The sequence below is a fragment of the Mustela nigripes genome, chromosome 9 (assembly GCF_022355385.1).
Source record: "Mustela nigripes isolate SB6536 chromosome 9, MUSNIG.SB6536, whole genome shotgun sequence".
Taxonomy (NCBI): domain Eukaryota; kingdom Metazoa; phylum Chordata; class Mammalia; order Carnivora; family Mustelidae; genus Mustela; species Mustela nigripes.
This window is the reverse complement of record NC_081565.1, coordinates 27,470,799-27,495,210: the sequence shown is the minus strand read 5'-3', so window position 1 is coordinate 27,495,210 and position 24,412 is coordinate 27,470,799. Positions and strand designations below refer to the sequence as shown.

General features: G+C 36.9%; 1 pseudogene; it reads right to left on the bottom strand.

The window, feature by feature from the left end:
* Positions 1 to 791: 791 nt before the first annotated feature.
* The window catches only part of LOC132024108 (WD repeat domain phosphoinositide-interacting protein 3-like), a 42,825-nt pseudogene continuing 19,204 nt past the window's right edge, over positions 792 to 24,412 (bottom strand).

Sequence of the window (24,412 nt, the reverse complement as noted above, 5' to 3'; positions counted from 1 at the left end):
TGCTCAGGAATGCCCCAATGGAAGAATTTGGGCTTTTTTTTTTCTTTTTTTTTTTTTTTTACTGTGCAAGGTGGTTAGGCTATCGAGTCTGGACTGTCATTCATGTTGCTCATGGGAACCCATTAAGGACACCTGGGTTAAGTTCAAGACCACAACGCTCATAATTATCATATTCCGCTCGTGCTTTTTAGCCTCTTTAGTCTTTTTACCATATTTTTGAAAATGTGCTATGCTGCTATGTTGATTTTAAGTGCTAAAATCAAAAACACAAAATTAAATCTCTTTATCAGGAATTTAAGAAAATTAGATACACCACAAACAGTACTTAACATAACTTGTGGAAGTTACTCAATATATTTTAAAAAATGTAATGTGCCTTTCATTCCCAAAATACTGTTTTGTAGCTAATCTTAAAAATGTTGAAGACAGAAAAAAGATGGCAAGAAAGGGAAGTAGAAATGATAGAATGAAGCATTATTTGAGGTATTGTGCTCAACACTGACAGAAATCACCCGAGGACATTCTCTTTCGAATATCCCTTTGTTGAAAGAGATGTTGAATATTTTCTTTTGTAGGTTCTAAATTAAATGACTAATTTTTAAAGTCTATGAATTACCTTGTTCCTTGCACGTAACAGAGAAATTTAGTTTTAACCCTGAATAAAACTGACTCTCCTCATTTATAACACCTAGCTCTGCCCCATGGGAAGACTAGCTACTCCAGTCAATGATACCACAAAGCTCCTGGGCTTACTGGGTGCGTCTCAGCACCCCAGCACTTCTGTGGGGTGGTCAGTGTGGGTGTTGATGGCACACACTTGTGAAGAACCACAGTTTGTCATTGCTCATTCCTAGAAACTGCACATATGCATCCTGGATGCATTCCTCCATGCAGCTGAATAGGAATGTGTATAGGAGCTGCCTTCTGGGCAGACCGAAATGACATTTGAGTCTGTTCCAAAAGCACAAACGCATGGAGAGCCTGAGGGAACCTGAAATTTGGGAAAACTCTATTTAGAACTGAAGCATGTTGGAGGAAAGTTGGTAACACCAAACTAGACTGTTTATTTCTTCTTTGGATCTTAGGCAGCAAAAATGTGCACCATGCCTTGGTCACTAGATACACAGAAGAGGGGGAAGCATCCTGACTGAAGTAAATGAGATAAGTATTTGCTGCTTGAGAGCCTCTTTGTGGTTCCAGAATTCAATGCCCTGATGAAGCAGCAAATATTTTTCTAAGAGTCCCTTTTTCAGATTGCAATTTGTGCTCCCTACAGGCTGACAGCAATGTAGTTCAGGATGCCCTTCTATGCAGGAATGTCCATAGGCAGCTTCTTGATGCCGGCCAAGTCCACAAGCTGCACATGCCTAGCTGCATGTCCAAATGGCCAAGAAAGAATTGCTACTATCACTATACAAGACACAAAGGGTTAGGCAGGGTTATAGCATGCAACTGATAGGGATTGTGTATGCATGTAAACACTTTAATTATGGGGTCCAAGATGACCATGATTCTATCTCATTTCAATGTGACCTCCTTAACTTTTGTAGAAAACTTTATTCTATTTATTTTTTTAAAAGATTTATTTATTTTTAGAGAAAGAGCACATGTGTGGGGAGTGACAGAGGGGGAGGAGGAGGAAGAGAATCTGAAGCAGGCTCCCCACTGAGTCTGGAACTTGCATAGGCCTCAATCTCATGATCCTGAGATCATGACCTGAGCCAAAATCAAGAGTCAGACGCTCAACTGACTAAACCACCCAGGTGCCCTGCAAATTTTATTTTAATAACTCTTTTTTAGATTATTCAAGGTTATCATTTTATTGGAAGAGGATTTTGGCTTTTTCTACGAACAACTAAATCTAAAGAGTTGCAGTGAAATGCTCTTTGGGGGGACCTGGAGGTGGGGTCAGGCCACCCTGGTGCCAGAAGTGCTTGCACACCGGGAGGCTTCTGGGCACCTGGTGCACCCACCTGGCAATGCAATGAGCTGTACAGGGCTTCATCCTTTTTATTACTATTATTTTGTATATTACATAACAAAATATTATTGACACGTTATATTTTTTTGAAAGATGATTGGGTTCAAGGGAATTCCAATGAGACTTTTGGCACATTATTAGAATGAAACAATTTTTGAGACTAGTGAAGGAAATGTTGAAAAGATGAAACAGAAGGGTATGGCCATGAACAATTAAAAAAACAAAACATGGAGCACTGGGTGTGGTGCATAAACAATGAATCTTGGAACATTGAAAAAATAAAATAAAATTTAAAACAGACTTTGTATAAAGTAGTAGTAATTGGTGTAATACAATATGAGCTTAGAAGGAAACAATGGAAAGAATAGAAAGTCAAGAAAAAGATCTATGTAAATATAAATAATTTAGAATACAATAAAGTCACTTGAGAAACATCTACAGATGAAAGATCTATATCTGTAGAGAAAGATTAAATAACAAATGTTAGACTAATCATTGTACCAAAATAATGTCTACATTCTGAAAGAACTTGATATTTCCTTAAAAACCCTCAAAAATTTTTTTGGAGAGAACTTTCCAACCAAATATGTTGCAAAGTTCAGAAGCAATAAAAAGAGGTGACAGACTTGATTACATAAAAAAACACCCAGAATCAATCTAAAAAAAAAAAAAAAGAGAGAAAAAATGTTTTATAATAATCATAATATTAATATTTTAATACATAAAAATTTCCTGAAAACCAGTAAGAGAAATGTAAAAAACCAGAGGAATGAGAATATCACAAAAGAGGTACATATATGGTCAAAAAAAGGGAGAAAATTTTACATAAGTATAACAAAGATTTAATAGTCAAAATGTATATAACATTTCCTACAATAAGAAAACGGAAAAAATGGATCAGAAAGATCTATAAATGGTCAACAGTTGTAAAAATTTTAACCACAGTAGGAGCAAAACAAATGCAAAACGAAGTTTTCACCTATCCAACTGAACAAAGATTTTTAAGGAATAAGAATAGCTAGTGTTTTCATGGACATCATCCTAGTCTGTTTAGGCTAGGATGAAGCCACCCACCATAAACTGGGTGGCTTCAACCACAAACACTTATTGTCGGAACCCTAGAAGCTAGGATATCCAAGATCAGGTTGCTGGCAGATTTAGTGACTGGTGAGGACCTGCTAACCTGAAGACCTGATTTTTACATGGCCTTCTTATTGCGTCTTCACAGGTCAGAAAGGACAAGGGAGCGCTCTGGAGTCTCTTTTATATAGGAACTATCTCATTTGTGAAGGGCCTACCCTCATGACCTAATCCCCTCCCAAAGGCTCATCTCTAATTACCATCAAACTGGGGATTAGGTTCCAACACAAATTTGGGTGTGAGTGGGAGTGATACAAACATTCAGTCTCACCACACCAGGAAGAAAACCATGGCCAGCTGAACTGGTTATACAAGGCAATACAGAATGGTAATGAAAGAAGGGATATATTCCTCTTTATTCCGTTGTGAAAAACACAATTTTTGTGTGTGTATCAAATATTTTTGTTTTCCTATTATCCCCTTATCATGTAACATAAGGCAGACTTACTGACTTTTTATCATAGTATTTAAGTATTGTTAATTTTACATTATAGTGTTTAAATTACATGGTATCAAGAAGAGTAAACATCACCCAAAGACTTTGTGTCCTCTTTTGGGGAAAGAGTTAGTAGGTTCTCAGTTGAAGATACGATAGCCGTATCATGTTAGGTGAAATTATAACCTTATCATTGTTTTTATTTGGAAATCAAGTATAGTTTAATGAGAGGAAGATGAGTGCCAAACTGACCCGGAATAGATTTGCGATAGTTACGTTTAAATTAAAAAAAAAAAAAAAAATTTAAATAATCTCTACACCCAACATGGGGCTCGAACTCACAACCCCAAGATGAAGAGATGCATGATCCTCTAACTGAGCTAGTCAGATGCCCCATGATAATTAAATTTAAATGTCAGTTTGACTGGATCAGGGGATGCCCAGATTATTTGATTAAACGTTATTTCTGGGTAAGGCTGGGAGGGTGTTTCAGGATGAGATTAGCATTTGAATTGTAGATGCAGTAAAGTAAATTGCCCCCTGCATGGGGCATCATCAGATGTGCTGAGGGCCTACAAAGAACAAAAAGGCAGAAGAGGAGGAATTTGCCCCTTTTTTTCTGCCTCATTGTTGGTGCTGAGATATTTCATCCCTTCTCCTGCCCTGGAATTTATATCATTGGTTCTCAAGCCTTAGATTCAGTCTGAATTATACCATCAGCTTTGCAGGATGTCCAGCAGTTAGACGGCAGACCGTGGAACTTCTCAGTTTCCGTAATTGGGTGAGCTAATCCCTTATAATAAATCTCTTTTTATATCCTATTGGTTCTGTTTCTCTGGAGAACCCTAACTAATACAGACACCATAAATAGTCACTTTCTTGCACTGATGGTAAATTGCTACCATCTTTCTGGAAGGGAATTTGGGAGTGTGCTTCAAAAGCTTTAAAAATAAAGTCATGCGTTTTGACATAATTCCACATCTAGGAAGTTATCCAACAGTAATATCTATGGATGAATTTATAGATTTCTCCACATGAATAGATAACTCAGTGTAGTTTAGAAAACTAAAAAACTGGACACAACTTAAATATCAAATCATTGTGGATTTACCAAGGAAACTATTTCATCCATCAAAGCTACACTAGGAAAGTTATTTTTTAAGTGAACTGTACTTTTATATTAGTCTTATGTAACATGAGGCTATAAAACAATTTGCTCATGATGCCATTTTTATCCACCATTTTTTGACACTTACAAATCTGCATTTCTGTGGAGAATGGAGCTCTGTTTTAAAGACAAGGGTGTGAAGAAGAGATAGTAATGGTGGGATTCCTCTCAGAAATGAAAGCGGAGTCTATAAATGCCACTGGTTCTAATAGCTGTCTGAAAAGGTGTTAGAGAATAAAGGTCCGGAACTATATTTTAAATGCTATTTTAAAACCTCAGAACTTTTGTCATTTACCCTTTCCAGAAACTGCCTCGCTGTTTCCCCATAGTAATCATTCCTTTATTTAACAATTATTTTTGAGCACCTAGTATGTGCCAGGCACTCTTTTGGGTGCTCAGGTAGGCGCAGTGAAGAAAACAGAAAAAGTCACTGCTTTCATGTTACTATGTACTCAGATTCACAGTAGTAGACATAAAGCAATCAAATATATGTGTCAGTGGGTGATGAGTGCTATGGAAAAATAAAAAAGAAGAGTGAAGAAATAGAGCGTGTAGCCGCTTTGATTAGCTGACATCTGAACAAAGGCCCCAGGAAGTGAGGGAGCGGGCCAAGCTGGCTTATAGGGAAAGGAGGGCCGTGGAGGTAGAGACAAAGGTAAGGCCAGTGGCCCTGAGCCAGAAGTTTGCTTAGTGGCTAAGGAGCAGCCAGGAAATCAAAGAAGCTAGTGTGAAGTAAGGCAAAGGAAGAATGTAAGAGATAAAATCAGAAGCAATTGGGGGCCAGAGAACATAGGGAGATGAGGGTTAGCAAAGAAACTCTTAAATTATGGAAACTTATATCTGACTTATACCAGAAAGCAAAGAGCTGGAGGGATTCTATACAACTTTTTAGTTAGTCTACCAACAGGTGAACAAAACAGGGTCAATATTTGAGATCTATTGACAGGTATGAGAGGTATATGGAGGCAGGTTACGGCTAAGAAGGTGGGGTTGGGGTTTCTTTGAAACCCAGAATGGTTCTGAAATAATTATGCATGGCACATGTTTTTAAATGAAAGTTTGTTTTTGAAAATCTGTTAGAAAATGTCAGTGGGTGTTCTCCCTGTGTAACCAAGCATGAAGAATGAATACCCTCCAGTTCACTTCTGTTTTTCTTGCATAGAATATGCATACAGAGGTTTGCTATAGAGAAAATGAGTAATTTGAATTTTTCTCCTGAACTCAGAAATGATCCAGATTATTTGGCAGTTTGACGTCTTCCAGTTTGCATTGCATTTGCATTTTAACACAATGTCAATAGACATAACTATCTTCTTTGAACATTTTATTCTTTTCCTTTACAGAGTAGTTATTCTGATCAGAGGATAAAATAACAACTTAAAATGAAGATTCTGATGGAAATCAGGCCAACCGATTGAAAGAAATTTAAAAAGAAATCCTACCTCAAGCTCTATGTGTAATAGCATGAAATGATACACTCCTGCTGTTTCAGAAAAGATGAATTACTATGAATGCTTCCTAAATAAGAGATGAAACTTCAAAATATTGGCATCTGAAAAAAAATAGAGCTTAACCAAGAAAGGAAGACCCCTACTACATAGAATGTACTACATTAGGACCGTTTAACCATAAATGCCTTAAGAAGAGATTATATATTTATTTGTGAATTCATAAAATATTATTGCATGTATGTTCTGTTCCAGCAACTGTGCTAGGTACAGGATAACTTGAGGCAGTAGTGAAGGATGGTAAGAGAATTAACTATATTATATTTGTCATTTACCCTTTACAGAAACTGCCTCACTATTTCCCTATAGTAATCATTCTTTTATTTAACAATTATTTTTGAGCACCTAGTATGTGCCAGGCACTATTTTAGGTGCTAAGGTAAATGAAGCAAACATACAGGGGTGGGGGAAGCTACTGTAGAAACACAGAAAAGACTGGAGAACTGGGAAAGTCTTCTTGAAAGAGATACTGATTGGGAACCCAGAAAATCTGGATTGGAAGGATGGTGCAGTAGGAAGATCTTGGGAAAGGGGTCGAGGGACCTAGCTTCCCATATGAACTCTGCTATGAACTAAATTTGTGGCTTGAAACGGGACAGGAAGCGGGAACGAAGGGAAGAGACAGGAAAAGCAAGGGGACTATGAGAGACTTTCCAGGGAGAAAGACTGAGGGCCTTGAAGGGTTGGCTGTTGCCCTTTGCCAACTATGCTATGCCTGTGGTGCCACTTATCCTGGGTGTTTTGCATTGAAGAGAAGCAGTTGAGGACAACTTTAGTATCTCTCCTGCACCTCCTTTACTGTCTGCGTGCTTTTCCAGCTCCTCCATAACAATTTCTGAAAACTAAGAAGGATCTACTGTATTGCTTTTCAGTGAGTGCTCCGAGAATCTCCTGCTTGATCACCCGGGATCCTCATTAAAAAATACCGATCTTTGGTCTTACTTCAGGGGGCTGAATCAGAATATCTGGGGCTAGAATCTAGATCCATATTTTAAGACCCTTATTAGGTGATTCTCATCCTCGCCCACCCATTTCATCCTCCTCGCCATCCAAAGAAAGTGGTACCCACACTTGTATCCCCAAAAAAGACTGTGGGGACTGAAACCTACGGCTCTCAACTCCCTGTTGGGACAGGCTTTCCACTCCACTGTGTAATTTTTCATTTCTGGCCCAAACATCTAAACTTATTTAGTATTTCTATAAATAATGTGGAGAAACTCCTATGTTGTTAAGAAGCATAGTAGGAAATTAAGTTGTACACTGTGATAATTTGATTTTATCTTTGAGCAAAAGTATTCATGGAAAAATACTGAAAGGAAATCCAACAAAATGTTAGTATTTTTGCCTTCATGGCGTAGATTGTTGATTTTATTCATCTTTCTCTGTTCCCATAGTTTGTGTCCTAAAAAATATGTGCACATGAAATAACACAATAACTTCATTTAACCAGGAATAAAATTAAAGTTGAAATGCATAAGGCTATAAGCGACCTTCAGAGAACTTTCAAAGCCCCTGACAACTTGTGTTTTCAAGATTTAACAGTTTTTGTTGGCTCTGGCCTCCCAGATGGTATGGATATGCTCAGTGATCTCTGACCTCATTTGATTTCTAAAAATGTCCTTTGATCATCAACTTTTGCCCTACTTTTCCTGAAAAATTAAGTCATCAGAAACTCTGACTCAGGAACACAAAGGATTTGGAAGGTTTCAATTTGGGGGATGAATAGAAATCATGGGGAGTAATATCTGTTCACTTCTAAAACCCTGTAAACCCTCTTTATGAGAAATTTAAAGGCAGGCTTGAAATTTTTGATCTGGGACTTAAAAGTTGATGAGGAGAAAAAGAAATGCATTTATTCTCAAATAGAGATAAAACCAAAATTTTAAAAGATTGTGATTTGCTTTTGATGACTTTTTATTATGAACCAAGTGATTTTTAATTTTTAAAGTTTTGTGGAATATACTATTATATGCAGTTTAAAATTTAAAAATATCAACTATCCACAGTCCTCCTATACATTAACATTACAGCATATTTTCTACAGTTTATGAATAGGACTGGAATCATAGACTACATATAATTTGCATTCTTATTTTTTGTGATATTTTAATATACATATTTCTCAGATCACTAAGTAGGTTTTAGAAACATCAATGAACCAATTCCTAACACTAAGGTCATTACAGAACTGATTTTTTTTTTTTAAGATTTTATTTATTTATTTATTTGTCAGAGAGAGAGAGAGAGCACAAGCAGGCAGAGTGGCAGGTGGAGGCAGAGAGAGAAGCAGTCTCCCCACTGAGCAAGAAGCCGGATGTGGGACTCCATCCCAGGACCCTGGGATCATGACCTGACCCCAAGGCAGCAGCTTAACCAGCTGAGCCACCCAGGTGTCCCAGAACTGATCTGTTTTGTTCAGATTATGTATCTGCCTCAAATTACTTAAAATAGTCTTTTGGTATCATGACATATTTGGATAGTCAGGAGGATCTTCATTCTATTTTCTGTTATCCTATTAGATAATTAGTTACACCTAGGTGAAATAGCGATAAGAGGCAGCGTAAGTTCAAGTGAAAAAACTTACTTTCAGTCCTCATCAAGACATATATCTCATGGATGGAGATTCATATAAAAAAGCTTATGATTAAATAATCAATAACAACTTTTTAAATAGGAAGTATAACTTGTGATAACAGATGAATCTAGCCAAATTTTTGTGAAAGTACTAATATGAGGATTCTTTCCACTCCTATGTCCTATTTTAGAAGCTGTAGGCCCTCTAAGTCCTGCACAATGTAGGGAAAATAGATAGTCATTGACCTTGGAGAATCTTAGGAAACATTTATTAACATAAGCATTGAAATATTTCCAGATGGATCTGGACTCTGAATATCTGGGTATTGATATATCACCTGGAGTCTTCCCTATTTATTTCTCATTAAATCAGATGGCAGCCAAAGCTAGATAAGCCCTATACTCGAAGAAAGAGAAAGGTAACATATTCTTATATAAATGACATAGCAGGTAACTGCTGATACCACATGGAAAAACACTGGATAATAGAAAGCTCTATCAGTGCCTAATCTTGGAGACCAGAAGTAATATTCCCTGGAATCTTTTTTTTTGATCCCTGAAATTCAAGTGTACCTCCTCTGATCTTTCAGTAGGAAGATTATGTTCCTCCAATTTCAGTTAAAACCCTTACAAAAAATTCCCTAAGCGTTTTTCATATTAGAATTTCCTTTTTAGTTCCTATAGTGACACATGCTCTTTACATTTAAACTTGAGATTTTTATAGACAGGTACAAACAAGTCCCGGATGGGGCGGGGCCGATTGGCTGACAATTTGAACATTTGAAAAAAGGCATACTTGGTGTTAGTGGATTGGCCCTGGAAGACCCCCTCCCGCGAAGAGAAAGGCGGGAAGGGGAAACAAAGAGGGGAAGTTTGACCTTATTACTCAGCAGAAAGACACCCTGCCTACCTGACTCTGCAGCCCTCTGTCTACGTGACCTACGTGACCATGCAGCCCCCTTGCCTACATGACCTATGTGACCATGCAGCCCCCTTGCCTACGTGACCATGCCCGGGCTATTACGAGAGGGTATCTTGTTCAAACAGGAGACAAGTGTCATGCCCTAAAAGCCAAGCGGTTACAGAAAGGCAAAAGAGCAGTTACATTGAATTCAACCCTGGGGGAAGGGTCTTTTCACTGCAAGGGGAGGAGGGGTATTTTTACACAACAAAAGAGCAGTTAATTATTTAAAGACGGGGGTGGGGGGTGGGGGGGGGGTAGGGGGGTGGGGGGGGGTCTTTCAAACTTAAATTGTCTTGTATCAATCACCAAGTAGTTCTTTTGGGGCTTGAGAAACAATTCATTCATAAAACATGAAGAATGCAAAGTGGCTCTTTTCCTAACTCTGAATTCAGTTATATCATGTTGATATCTTGAAATCAGCCACAGTGAGAGTACAGAGATCAACAAAGACTTTAAGTCAGAGCCCTCACCTCTAGCCCCGTCAGCCTTGCTTGACCAGACCACCACTGTCTATAGAGCTCCACAAATGACTAAAGCGTGAGAAGTCTGACAATCGTGTACTTCATGGCCCTGATTTTAATGTAGGTATCATTAATTGGCTCCTGCTGGCTTTAAGATGTAGAGACTAGACACAACAGTATAAGCTATTTGTAAAGAAAAATGAGAGCCAAGTTTCCCATTTAGGAGCACTCCAAAGTGACCCAAAGAATAAATTATAGAAAACTTTCTTCTTCCTTTAGTTCAAAGAAGAAAGAAGACGACAAAGGTGAAGAATGAACAGGAGGAAGTAGAGGAGAAGGTAAAAAAGAAAAGAAGGAAAAGGAAGAAAAAAATGGGGATGAAAAAAGGGCTTGTCAAAAATCCTGCTTTTTCATAGTGGCCAGAATGCACAGTCATTATTCATCCTTTGTTTCAAAAGCACTTTTATTGTGGATTTTATTTTTCCTTTTCTTTCTTTATTTCTTTTTTTAAAATAGCAATATTAAAATACCCTACAACATGCCCTCCTATCAGTACAGGAATATTCTGGACCATGCTTTGTTCCCGCCCTTCACAATCAAGACTGTTCACTCCTTTGAGGGCCCTACTCCATTAATGAGTCATAACGTTCTTTTTTCTGAGGTTCAATGACACAAATAAAGGATCCTCAGATGTAAAAGAACCAGTCACAGGAAAAACAACACTGGACAAAAGACACTGAACTTGAATCATTCCTTTTGGAGAGAGCCAAGGGCTTAGATCAGACTCATTATGAAGTTGCCTTTCAGAAAATTAAATTTCTTATTAAACTGCTAGCTTGACTCTAATTTCGCAAAGACTCTTATTTTAGTTCATCTTAGTTTAATACTAGTCAAATACATCACTTAAAATATACTCTATTGAGACCTTCTGAATATCAAATATATAGCCAAATGAGATATCAAAATTTCTCATACAGGCAGTTCAGATCAGATGGTTTCATAAATTACATCAATGGTACAGCATATATTCTATAATCTCAAGACAAGAATAATTTTCATAAGTCCAGTATACTTCTAAGTGTTGTTGGTGTCACCATGAATCACAACAAAAAGAAGGTGAAGGTAAAACACAGGTACAGTAATTTGCAGTTTGCACCATATTTCAGGTGCATTTCTGCTTTGACATTAAATTCAGACAAGCAACAATAAGTAATTCTCAGTTACCCTTTGTGATATCACAGAGATTTTTCTAATAAAACACAGAAGCAGAAAACACAAAATGTAAGTCCCTAGTCAGGAAGGATTTAGTTCTATTTTATTCATGAACACCAGATATTTCTACTGTTTAAGAAAGTTACTTGGGAGACTGGGCACTCAATAAATACTTGTGGACCGAATGAGTTGATGAATGCAAATTTCAGGTGATTTAGAGTTTTCATTCAGTTTGATTGACTCTGCCAATGGTTATAGTTTCCTTTTTATTTTTCATGGTAACTATATATGTCTGCCACAGAGAAGTAAAGGAACTCTAGTCACAATTCATGTTTTACAATTCTACAAATTAACTTTATTTTCATAAAAACCTCATCTAAATTGTTAATCATGTCAAAAATCCCTTAGCTAAGGAATATATGCAACAAAAATTATAACAAGAGTCCAATTTATATTTATAATCTTGCTTGTTAAAATCTTTTATTGTTATTTATTTCCATTACTTATTTTCCCCATTCACAAAAGCACAATGAAAATAAACAAATGCCAACAACTAAAAACGGATTTTCTGTTAAATGAGACAGGGGGCCATCAAAATCCTAGAGGGGAACACAGGCAGCAACCTCTTTGACCTCAGCCAGAGGAAATTCTTACTAGACATGTCACCAGAGGCAAGAGAAACAAAAATGAACTATTGGGGCTTCATCAAGATAAAAAGCTGCTGCACAGTGAAAGAAACAATCAACAAAACTCAAAGGACTAGTATCCAAAATCTATAAAGAACTTATCAAACTCAACACTTAAAAAACAAATAATCTAATTAAGAAATGGCAGAAGACATGAAAAGATACCTTTCCAAAGAAGACATCTAGATGGCTAACAGACACATAAAAAGAGGTGCAACATAATTCATCAGGGAAATACAAATCAAAACCTTGGTGAGATACCACCTCACGCCGGTCAGAATGGCTAAAATTAACAACACAAGAAACAATGCGTGTTGGTGAGTATGTGGAAAAATGGGAGCCCTCTTGCACTGTTAGTAGGTGGAAAACAAACTGGTGCGGAGGGTTTGGCCGGGGGGTGGGGGTTGGGTGAGCCTGGTGGTGGGTATTACGGAGGGCACCTATTGCATGGAGAACTGGTGTGGTGCATAAATAATGAATGTTGGAACACTGGAAAGAAATAAAATAACATAACATAAAAAGAAAAATAGAACTACCCCATGACCCAGCAAATGTACTACTAGGTATTTACAAAAATACATATTTAAAGGGGTACATGCACCCTCTATTTATAGCAGCATTATCAGCAATAGCCAAACTATGGAAAGAGCCCGAACATCCATTGACTGATGAATGGATAAAAAAGTGGTACACAAACACACACACACACACACACACACACATAACCTATATCACTCAGCCACCAAAAAGAATGAAGTCTTGCCACTTACAGTGATGTAGATGAAGCTAAAGTGTATTTTGCTAAGTGAAGTAAGCCAGAGAAAGAGAAATAACATATGACTTCACTCTTATGTGAAATTTAAGAAACAAGACGGATGAACATATTGGAAGGGGAAAAAAAAAGAGAGAAGGAAACAAACCATATGAGGCTCTTAAAAATAGAACAAAGTGAGAGCTGATGGAAGGAGGGAGACGGAGGATGAGTTAGATGGGTGGATGGCTGTTGTGTATTAAAGAGGGCATTAGTTGTGATGAGCACTGGGTATGATATGTAAATGATGAATCACTGAATTCTCCTCCTGAAACCAATATTGTGTGTGACTAGAATTTAAATAAAAATTAAAGAACAAAACAAACAAACAAAAACAAAGGGAATGTCTCATACTCTTTTGCTAACTAAGCACCTAAACTCTGTTTTTTTTTCTAGCCATCTCAAGCAGCTGGGAGATCACCTGGACACAAAGGAACACTCATTTATTAAGGCAGTTTCTAAAAAGAAGAAAAAATACCATATCCACATCTGGTAGTCTATTAGAAAATGTACTATGGTTGAAAATAGTTAATGAACACTCTTGGAACATGTATATTTAAGGAGAATCAACTTAATTACCTTTGTATAACTTAATTATACAGTTAATTAATGTTAATCAGTCAATGAAGTATTTATAATTTACTGCACATACTTGCTATTATATACCACTACACCTGGAGATTTCTTTTAAACTAAGTCTGCCTATAGATGTCTATAAATGAAAACAAGTAAAAAAAATTATTTGTAGTGGTAATTTTTCAGAAATACCAAAACATATGAAATTAGACCTTTTGTTTTGAAAATTTAATTCTAAACTTCCCTTTCCAAGTTAAGAAATAAAGACTTTCTCACTTGAAAATAAGAAAATGTGGGGCGCCTGGGTGGCTCAGTGGGTTAAGCCTCTGCCTTCGGCTCAGGTCATGATCCCAGGGGCCTGGGATCGAGTCCCACATCGGGCTCTCTGCTCAGCAGGGAGCCTGCTTCTCCTCATCTCTCTCTCTGTCTGTCTCTCTGCCTATTTGTGATCTTTCTCTCTGTCAAATAAATAAATAAAATATTTAAAAAAAAAAAAAGAAAATAAGAAAATGTGATTTTAAAAATGCCCAAACTTCCAAATCTATGGTAGGAAAATTTATAGTTTTTGGTAACAAATTCAATCATTTAGATCACTGTTTCCCTAATTTGGCTGTGTATCAGAATCTCTTGGGAAGCTTTTAAGAATATATATCTCATCTGTATTACACAATTCACAGACCTGTGCCCCTGAAACAAATAATTCATGTGTTAATTAAAAAATAAAAAACACCAAATAGGCAGACATTTCTTCTAAGAAGACATAGAGAAGGCCAACAGACACATGAAATGATGCTCACTGCCACTCATCATGAAGGAAATGCAAATCAAAACCACAATGAGATATTAACTCCCAACTGTCAGAATGGCTAAAATAAAAAATTTAAGAAACAAATGTTGGCGAGGATGTGGAAAAAAAGGAACCTTTTTGCACTGTTGGTAGGAATGCAAACTGGTGTAGCCACTGTGGAAAACAGTATGGAGGTTCCTCAAAAAATTAAAAATAGAGCTACCCTGTGATCCAGTAACCAAACTACGGGATATTTACCCAAAGAATACAAAAGCACTAATTCAAAGGGAAATATGTGCCCCTATGTTTATTGCAGCATTATTTATAATAGGTAAATTATGTATGCACCCCAAGAGTCCATCCATCGCCTGAGGAATGGATAAAGAAGATGTGTAAAGATACACACACACACACGAATATTATTCAACCATAAAAAAGAATAAAATCTTGCCATTTGCAACAACATGGGTAGACCTAAAGGATATAATTCTAAGTGAAATAAGGCAGTCAGAGAAAGACAAATAGCTTGATTTCATTCATATGTGGAATATAATAAATAAAATAAAGCAGCAAAGGAGGAAAGAGAGAGAAAGAAGCCAAGAAATAGGCTCCAAACTATAGAGAACAAACTGAGGGTTACCAAATGAGAAGTGGGTGGGGGGATGGGCGAAATGGGGGATGGGGATTAAGGAGGGCATCTATTGTGATGAGCACTGGGTGTTATATATAAGTGATGAACCACTAAGTTCTATTCATGAAACTAATATTACACTATATGTTAACTAACTGGAATTTAAATAAAAACTTGAAACTAAAAAAAAAAAAATAATAATAACAAGAATATATATCTCAGGATCTTTGCCTAGATCTTAGAGCCAGAACCTTTGGGGATAAAATTCCAGAATCTGTTTTTTGTTTGTTTGTTTGTTTGTTTGTTTTTGTTTTAAGTATGCTCCATGTCCAGCATGGAGTCCAATGTGTGGCTTGAGCTCACAACCCTGAGATCAAGACCTGAGCTGAGATAAAGAGTTGGACACTTAACTGACTGAGCCACACAGGCACCCCAAAAGTCTGTATTAAATTTTTTTTTCTCCAGGTGATTCTGATGTATAACCAAATTTGAGAATAGATTTTAATAAGTATCTCCTACCATCACCTGCTATCCTCATTAATTCTTCCACATACTCTAAAAATTGAATACATAAAAATACATAAATACCTAAAAATTAAGCCAGTTATCAAACTTAGACTTTGAATTATCTGACTTAATATTTGGTCCACAAAGGACACATAAAATGCCGGAGCACCTATTAGGTAATCCAAACACAGTATCTTTCATCTTTCATAGCTATTGCAGCCATGGTTCCAGTTCAGAATTGTGTGGCTTCTGATCAGGACATACATTATAGAGAAAACAGTAAAATTTTAAATATAAGCGCAAATCACAAGGCTTGATGTTCTCAATTGCCAGCTTTGATTTGTGATTTGTTGCTACTCACACATCAGCAGCTCTTTTTCGTGTCCTCTGCTATAAAAGATGTAGAGATTTATAAGCAGTAAGTAAGTGCCTTGAACTACAATGGGATTTTAGCTATAAAAAAAAAAAAAAAAAGAACCCAGAAGGTTATTTTGATAGCCTAGGTTCCCCTTGAAAATTAGAGTTTGAGAGAGCTTGAGTGCAGGTAATTTGGGGGGGGGGGGGGGGGGGGAGAAGTAATCCCAGGGAATAGAAATCAGAGAGTGAGACATGGGAGGAAGAAAATTTAGTATAAGGATGTGTTCTCATTTTGGTCACTGGTGTTGGCAGTGGAGTTAGATTATGCTGGGTCTTCTGAGAAGCAATGTAGAATATGCCTCAAAATTGCTCGCTGGAAGGAGAGAAAATGAAAGCATTCATGCACAAGCTCCCATTTCCATTTAGTCAAGGATTGCCTCATCAGATGTTTATTCTCTGGCATTCCAGTGTGTCCATGTGTGAGTGCTGATTCTCACAAGCATCCCACACCACAATGTTAAAGGCCTGGAGCACAAAGCAGAAGGTATGCCGCAGGCAAAGGTGAAGTGCTCTGAGATTACATATTTGTATGAAACAAATATTAGATATTTGTTACATGACAGCTAGATTAAAAGGTGGGCCAGGAAGACCAGAGACAAGGCACCAAAAGTCATCCAATATAGTCATGCATGTATGTATCCTGGAGGCTGCTGTTTTGCAATGAGTCTGCCATTTAGAGGTGTGTTTCTCAAGGCTGAATACTCTGATTTATGTATTGAAATATTCCCATAGCTCTCTGAATTACCAAAAATAACATGAAGTTATGCTCCTTACAGATTGTACATTGGGAGTCTGTACAATAATGGCAGCTCCCTTCCTCCCCTACTGTCAATTTCTTATCCCCATCCAAGGCTTTTCACTTCAGTTTCTACTGAGCGATTGTGTTCTATTTCACCTGTGACCAGTGAGAAGCTAACTCATCCCCAAATCTATGATACACATATAGAAAATAAACAAGATATGGAAATTAGAGTGGGGGTACCAAGCAACTCAATGATGCATTTGGGTATAAGTCTCCACTTTGACTAGTATCACCTCACTATCAAACTCTATTAGAGATAATAATACTGTCTGGTGCTCCTACACCAGGCTCCTTGGTTTCCCTAAGGCATACAAGTAAAGTGATGGAGGGTCAACACTATTCTGAAGATTCATGGTCAACGACACTTGTAGAAAACCTGCCACAACACAACTTATTATATGCCATGTTTCTGGAAGATGGACCTTGCTCCTCTTCATCACTGCTCCCAAATAATTCTCAGAGATAAGCCTACTTTGCCTTATATACCATCATCACCAGGATGCATTCTGAAAGTCAAGAGACCATCCCATTCCCAAGAATAGTTTTCCTTTTGACTTAACCTATATATTTTTTAAAATATTTTATTTATTTGACAGAGACACAGCAAGAGAGGGGACACAAGCAGGTGGAGGGGGAGAGGGAGAAACAGGATCCTGCTGAGCGGGGAACCCGATGTGCAGCTCAACCTCAGGATCCTGGGATCATGACCTGAGCTGAAGGCAGACGCCTAATGACTGAGCCACCCAGGCGCCCCTTAACCTGTTTCTAATTCCACTGTTTAGACACTGTCTCTGATCAAAGTCCTCCTTTTTGTGGTCACTGACAATGTCTGCATTTGACCTCTGATCCTGTTAGCTCTGTGCCACTCCTCTTGACCTCCTTACCTTTTTTATTCCCAAGAAGATTCAGGCCCAGCATAGGGAAACATATAGCTTGATCATTTGCTGGGAGATTTGTTGCTACAGGAAACTGTGCCTTTGTGCATTCCTGTTGAGTGAAGGGATTCAGTATTTCATAGAACAGAATGATTAGATTCCTTATGCTTTTGAGGTATTACATATTCCTATGGATGAACTCATCAAATTGAGTCTGATCTAAATAATACAAAAGTAGAAAGGAATTATTCATTCTACCACCCCCCCCTTTTTTTGCAGTTCCCATGGATACCCCATCCCTAATCCACTGTTTAATCATATCCCCTATGAATTTATTTCTTTGGCAATGAGCAGAAAGTGATACTAAGACAGGCTTAGGGGAGGGGACATTCTAGCTCAAATAACTGAACAACTAAGGGAGTATTTGACCTCAGTTATGGTTTCACTCAGTGTTCAGTAAGAAGGAAACAGACATTTCTATCTTCATTTCTTGGTTCTACTTCCACAATGTTATATTCATTTTCAGAGAACTCCCCACTCCCAGCCAGTGGTTGTAAGATGACTATAGCAGCATCAATCCCTGCATGCTTTTATGTGGTTAAAAAAAAAAAAGAATCGGGAGCATATCTGAAGATTCACAACAAAATTTTTATTGAGCCTCATTGAATCTTAATGGCTTATTCATTTATATTGGATTTTTATGGATTGAATTGTGCCCCTCCAAACTCATATGTTGAAGTCCTAACATCTGGTACCTGTGAACGTTACCTTATTTGAAAATAGGGTCATGGCAGGTGTCATTAGTTAAGGTTAGATCTTATGGGAGTAGTGTGAATCTTTAATCAGTATGACTGGTGTCCTTACAAAAAGGGAAAATAAAAAAAAAACATAAAAATAAAAAAGAAAATAAAAAATTTTTTTAAAAAGGAAAATTTAGAAAAGAGGCACACAGGGAACATCATTTAAAAATGAAGTTTGAGATTGGGGTGATGCAGCAAAGCCCAAGAAATATACCACAGAATGCTTGCAAATCACCAGAAGCTAACAGGAAGACATGGAACAGACTCTGTCACAGCATCCAGAAGGAACTAACCCTGTTGACACTTTGATTTTGGAACTATAAGATAATAACTTTCTGTTGTTTAAGCCACCCAGTTTGTGGTACTATGTAAGTACCACCAGGAAACTAATAGATGGACCAATCACCATAATCCAGTGAAAGCAAAGCACTGGCCAGGTTTGAGTCATGTGCAGGCCTACCAGGAATGGAATGGAATGTCAGCACTGGAACCGACTGAAGGAAGGGGTGATTTTCAGGAGTTAAGTTGGAATTAGAGGATGAACAGAACCTGGTTAGAAAAAATGTCAGCCTTCAACAATATAGTTCTTTATCTTCTCTCAATTTTAGGGGCACCGAGGTTCACTTCTCCATTTATCCGTATGACAAATCTTTATCCTCTTTCAGTCCCTCAACTTCTGCACAAGGCCAAGTATTTCTCAGGGCCCTAGAAACCCTGAAAATGTCCATGATTTCCTTCCTGGATTGAAGGTGTTAATGGAAGTAATATTAATGTAAGATGCCTAGTAAGTCAAATGCTATCTCAGAATCAGTGTATTTGATGACAACATTCTATTATTTGTCCATAACGCAGGAGACAATTTTGCTATACATATACCAAAGTAGTAGGACAAGTATATGTAGAAATTCTACAAAAAGCTAAACTTTGAAATGGCATGTAAACAAATACCAAAAAGGAAAGTAGTTTTGAGGCTGAAACATATTTTGTGTACTACTGATATGTGAGATACATGAAATTGTGGTTGCTTTAGAGGAAAGGTGGAGTCACTGGCGGTATTATTAATGAATATGTTGAGATAATAAAGTTGAACCATTGGTATATATATTCATGAAATGGGCCATTAACATTCTGTTTGTTTTATATTTAACTCTGTAGGGTCTACTAATTTACAATTAAATTAGAAAATCCACTAGGACTAATGAGCTAATAATTGCAAAGAACTCTGAGCATGGATAAAAGGCACCAAGGGAGGACAAACTTCTATTTGTGAAAATCGAAACATCTGAGACTTTAATTACATCCCTTGCTAGAACTGACTTGTAATGAGCTATAGGGACTAGCTCATTAATGCTCTACTACAGGATCCCTAAACAACATATTGAAAGCCACTTCACTTATCAAATTTAAATATACTTAAGAGCAGGCATTTTCTGACAATTCTGTCTCAGCATAGCAGTTTCTCTTTTTTCACTGAAATTCAAAGGATTCTAATTAGTCCTATAGTATAACTCACCTCTGCATTGTCAGGATTTTCATTTCAGTTTTTAAAATGGGTAGTGGGTGTATGTTTGAGGGATATTATTTCAAATATGGGGGAAAGGAATAAATAAAGGAGTTTCTTCAAGTCTCTGTGTAGAGATAGTTATGGGAAAAGGCTCAGTGAAATGCAGACCAAAAAAAAAAAAAAAAAAAACACAAAGATATTTGATTTTCAGTGTGGGAACCCTGAGCTTGCCCAAAGCAGCACTGAAGGAAGTGCCAAAGTTTCTCCAACTGTGATATTTGACAATCAAGTGTTTTAGAAAATGTACAATGTTATGTACACACATATATGTACACACATTAGAGATCTGAATTACCAATTTGAAAAATTTTAAGCCTGCTGAAAAATGGAGAACAATGAACAAACACCCTTAGTACAATGAACACCCTTAAATCATTCACTTTGATTACAACATACATTGATCCATTTTATACAAGTTTAAATAGAATACTTATGTTTATATTTAATATTTACATGGGATAATGTTAATTAGTGATCTTTGAGAGGGAATTTAGATGGTGTTAATTTATTTTCAATTAACTCACCTATGTATTTTTTTCTTTTGATTTCAAGTTTTTATTTGATTTCCAGTTAATGTATGATAAAATCAGTTTCAGGTATAGAATTTAGCGATTCATCATGTGCGTATAACACCCAGTGCTCATCACAAGTGCCCTCCATATTACCTATCACCCTTCAAGCCCATCCCCCACCCACCTCCCTCCATCAACTCTGTTTGTTCTCTATCTTTAAGCATGTCTTACAAGAGACACTTCTTGTCCTTTCTTATTTTTCCCCTTCCCTACGATCATCTGCTTTGTTTCTTCAATTCCACACATGAGTGAAATCAGAGTGTATTTGCCTTTCTCTGATGAACTTGTTTTGCTTAGCATTATACACTCTAGCTCCATCCTCATCATTGCAAGTGACAAGATTTTATTCTTTTTGATGACTGAGCAATATTCCATTGTATATGTATATATCACTTTTTAAAATTTTTATTTAAATTTAATTAACATATAGTGGATTATTGGTTTCAGAGATAGAGATCAGTGATTCATCAGTCTTACATAATATCCAGTGCTGATTACATCATGTATCCTTCCTAATGTCCATAACCCAGTTACCCCATCCCTCCACCCCTAACCCCTTCCTATGATTAAGAGTCTCTTATGGTTTATCTCCCTCTTTGATTTTATATTATTTTTTTTCCTCTTTTCCCCTATGATCCTCTGTTTTGTTTCTTAAATTCCACATCTGAGTGAGATCATATGATAACTGTCTTTCTCTGATTGGTTCACTTAGCCTGGCATAATACCCTCTAGTTCCAACCATGTCATTGCAAATGGCAAGATTTCATTCCCTTTGATGGCTAAGTAGTATTCCATTACACACACATACACCACATCTTCTTTATCCATTCACCCATCAACAGACATCTGGGTTCTTTCCATAGTTTGGCCATTGTGGACATTGCTGCTATAAACACTGTGGTGCAGGTGCCCCTGTGGGTCATTACATTTGTATCTTAAGGGTAAATACCCAGTAGTGCAATCGCTGGGTCACAACAATTGCAACAATTGTTGTGCAACAACTGCACAAGTGCAATTGCTGGAACAACAATAGAGGGTAGTTCTATTTTCAACTTTTGAGGAATCTTCACATTGTTTTCCAGAGTGGCTGCACCAGCTTGTATTCCCAGAAAAAGTGTAAGGAGGTTTCTCCTTTCTCCACATCCTTGCCAATACCCACTGTTTCTTGTATTGTTAATTTTAGCCATTCTGACAGGTGTGAGGTTGCTTCTCATTGTGGTTTTGATTTGTATTTCCCTGATGAATGATGTTGAACATCTTTTCATGTGCCTGTTAGCCATCTAGATACCTTCTTTAGAAAGTTGTCTATTCATGTCTTCTGCCCATTTCTTGACTAGATTATTTGTTTTTTGAGTGTTGCGTTTGATAAGTTCTTTTTAGGTTTTGGATACTAACCCTTTATAAGATATGTCATTTACAAATATCTTCTCCCATTCTCTAGGCTATCTTGAGTTTTGTTGATTGTGTCCTTCACTTTCAGCAGCTTTTTATCCCGATGAAGTCCCAATAGTTCATTTTTGCTTTTGTTTCCCTTGCCTCTAGTGACATGTCTAGTAAGCTGTGCTCTGGCTGAGGTCAAAGTGGTTGCTGCCTGTGTTCCCCTTTAGGATTTTGATGGCTTCCTGTTTCATATTTAGGTCTTTCATCCATTTTGAATTTATTTTTGTGTACGGTATAAAAAAGTGATCTAGTTTTATTCTTCTGCATATGGCTGTCTAGTTTTCCTAACACCATTTGTTGAAGAGACTATCTTTTTTCCCTTGGACATTCTTTCCTGCTTTGTTGAAGATTAGTTGACTACATAGTTGTAGGTTGATTTCAGGGTTTTCTACTCTGTTCCACTGATGTATGTATCTGTTTTTATGCCAGTACCATACTGTCTTGATGACTACAGCTTTGTAATACAGTTTGAAATCCAGAAAAGTGATGCCTCCAAGCTTTGCTTTTCTTTTTCAAGATTGCTTTGACTATTTGAGGTCTTTTGTGGTTCCACACAAATTTTAGGATTTATTTTGGCTCTGTGAAAAATGCTGTTGGCATTTTGACAGGGATTGCACTACGTGTGTAGATTGCTTTGGTACAGACATTTGAACAATATTTGTTCTTCCAGTCCTTGAGTGTGGAATTTTTTTCTATTTCTTTGGGTACTTTTCAATTTCTCTCATAAGTGTTCCATAGTTTTACCTCTTTCGTTAGGTTTTTTCTAGGTATCTTATAGACTTTGGTGCAATTTTAAGAGGGATCAATTCCTTGATTTCTCTTTCTGTTGCTTCATTATTAGTATATAGGAATACAACACATTTCTCTACATTTTTATACCCTACAATTTTTCTGAATTCATGTATCAGTTCTAGTAATTTTTTGGTAGTCTTTTTAGTTTTCTACATAGAGTATCATGTCGTGCAGGAAGGATGAAAGACTGACTTCTTCCTTGCCAATTTGGATGCCTTTTATATCTTTCTGTTGTCTGATAGCTGAAGCTAGGACTTCCAGTACTCTGTTGAACAACAGCAATGAGAGCAGACATCCCTGTCTTGCTCCTGACTAAAGAGAAAAAGTTGTCAGTTTTTCCTCATTGAGGATATTAGCTATGGGTCTTTCATATACAGCCTTCATGATGTTAATATATGTTCCCTCCATCCCTACTCTGTTATTATTTCTATCAAGAATTGATGCAGTATTTTCTTAAATGCTTTTTCTGCATGTACTGAAAAGAGTATATGGTTCTTATCCTTTTATTGTAATACAATGGTGATATATTACTTACATAAATTTTATAAAAGTAAAATATCCTAAAAACCATTCTTACTGCATCATTTGGAAATAATCTCATTAGGGAGCTAACAAAAGTTTTATGAATTTCATGTTATGCATTTGATTCTATGTGTAGAGTTAAGATTTGTCATCAACTGTGTTATAGATAGTAAATAGTAAAAATTAAGGATTTTTATTTTTCTAATGCACCAGGGCTTCACAGGTAATAAGTCTAGGACTGGTTTCTTGGACCCAAAGGGTTATAAAAATGTTCAGACTGCTTCCATCTTTCTCAGTCATTCTTATGTATTCAGGGCCTCGTGGTCTTAAGGATAGTCAAGGTCCAGTATCAAGTCCCCATTTCAATGAGGGGAAAGGAAGACAGCATCTTCCAGTTAAGTTTGCCAAGTTGAAGGAGTTCTTTTTTTTGTTTTCCCCCAAAATCTCAACTAAATATCTTCTGCTTATATTCCTCTGTGTACAACAAAGTTTCATGGCCATGTTAATCAGTAGACAAAGTTGGAGAATGGTTTTTGCTGGGCACAGAGTCACCTCCAGCAAAACTGAATCATAAAACACATCATTTTATATACCCCTAAAAAAGAAAATCTCCTGCTAATTAAGCTATGGTATGATTTTCTTTCTACTTAGAACACTTACTTGATAATCACTGAAAGAATACTTTTAGATTTTTGTTTACACTTAGAATGTTATCATATATATTATTCTGTGTCCAGGACAATGTACACACATACACTTTTTATTTCAGTGGTAAGTCATAACAATCTCGTCAAAGACATTGTGAAAATCAATTAAATTCAACATGAGTGGTACCAACTACAAACAAAATTCAGTTGATAATGACGACAGTGTGAATAGCACCCACCAAATTCACCTAAGATCAGGTGATGACAATTATGTATTGATGCCTCTTGGCCAACAGTGATGGCAAAACACAAACAATGGCAAGAGCATGAAACAAAAACAACTTTGTCCTGGAACCAGTCCGTAGGGCACCTAAAAATTAACTAGACTAATTTTGGATAGTTGGTGATATCTGCAACATGACTACTTGACTGTGTGTGGCAGAAACCTTCAATTTAATTCAGATTCTTTTAAAAGGTAAGTGGTAGTGTTCTCTCCTAAATAACTTTAAGAATTAAATGTGAGTACTTTCAAAAGGTAA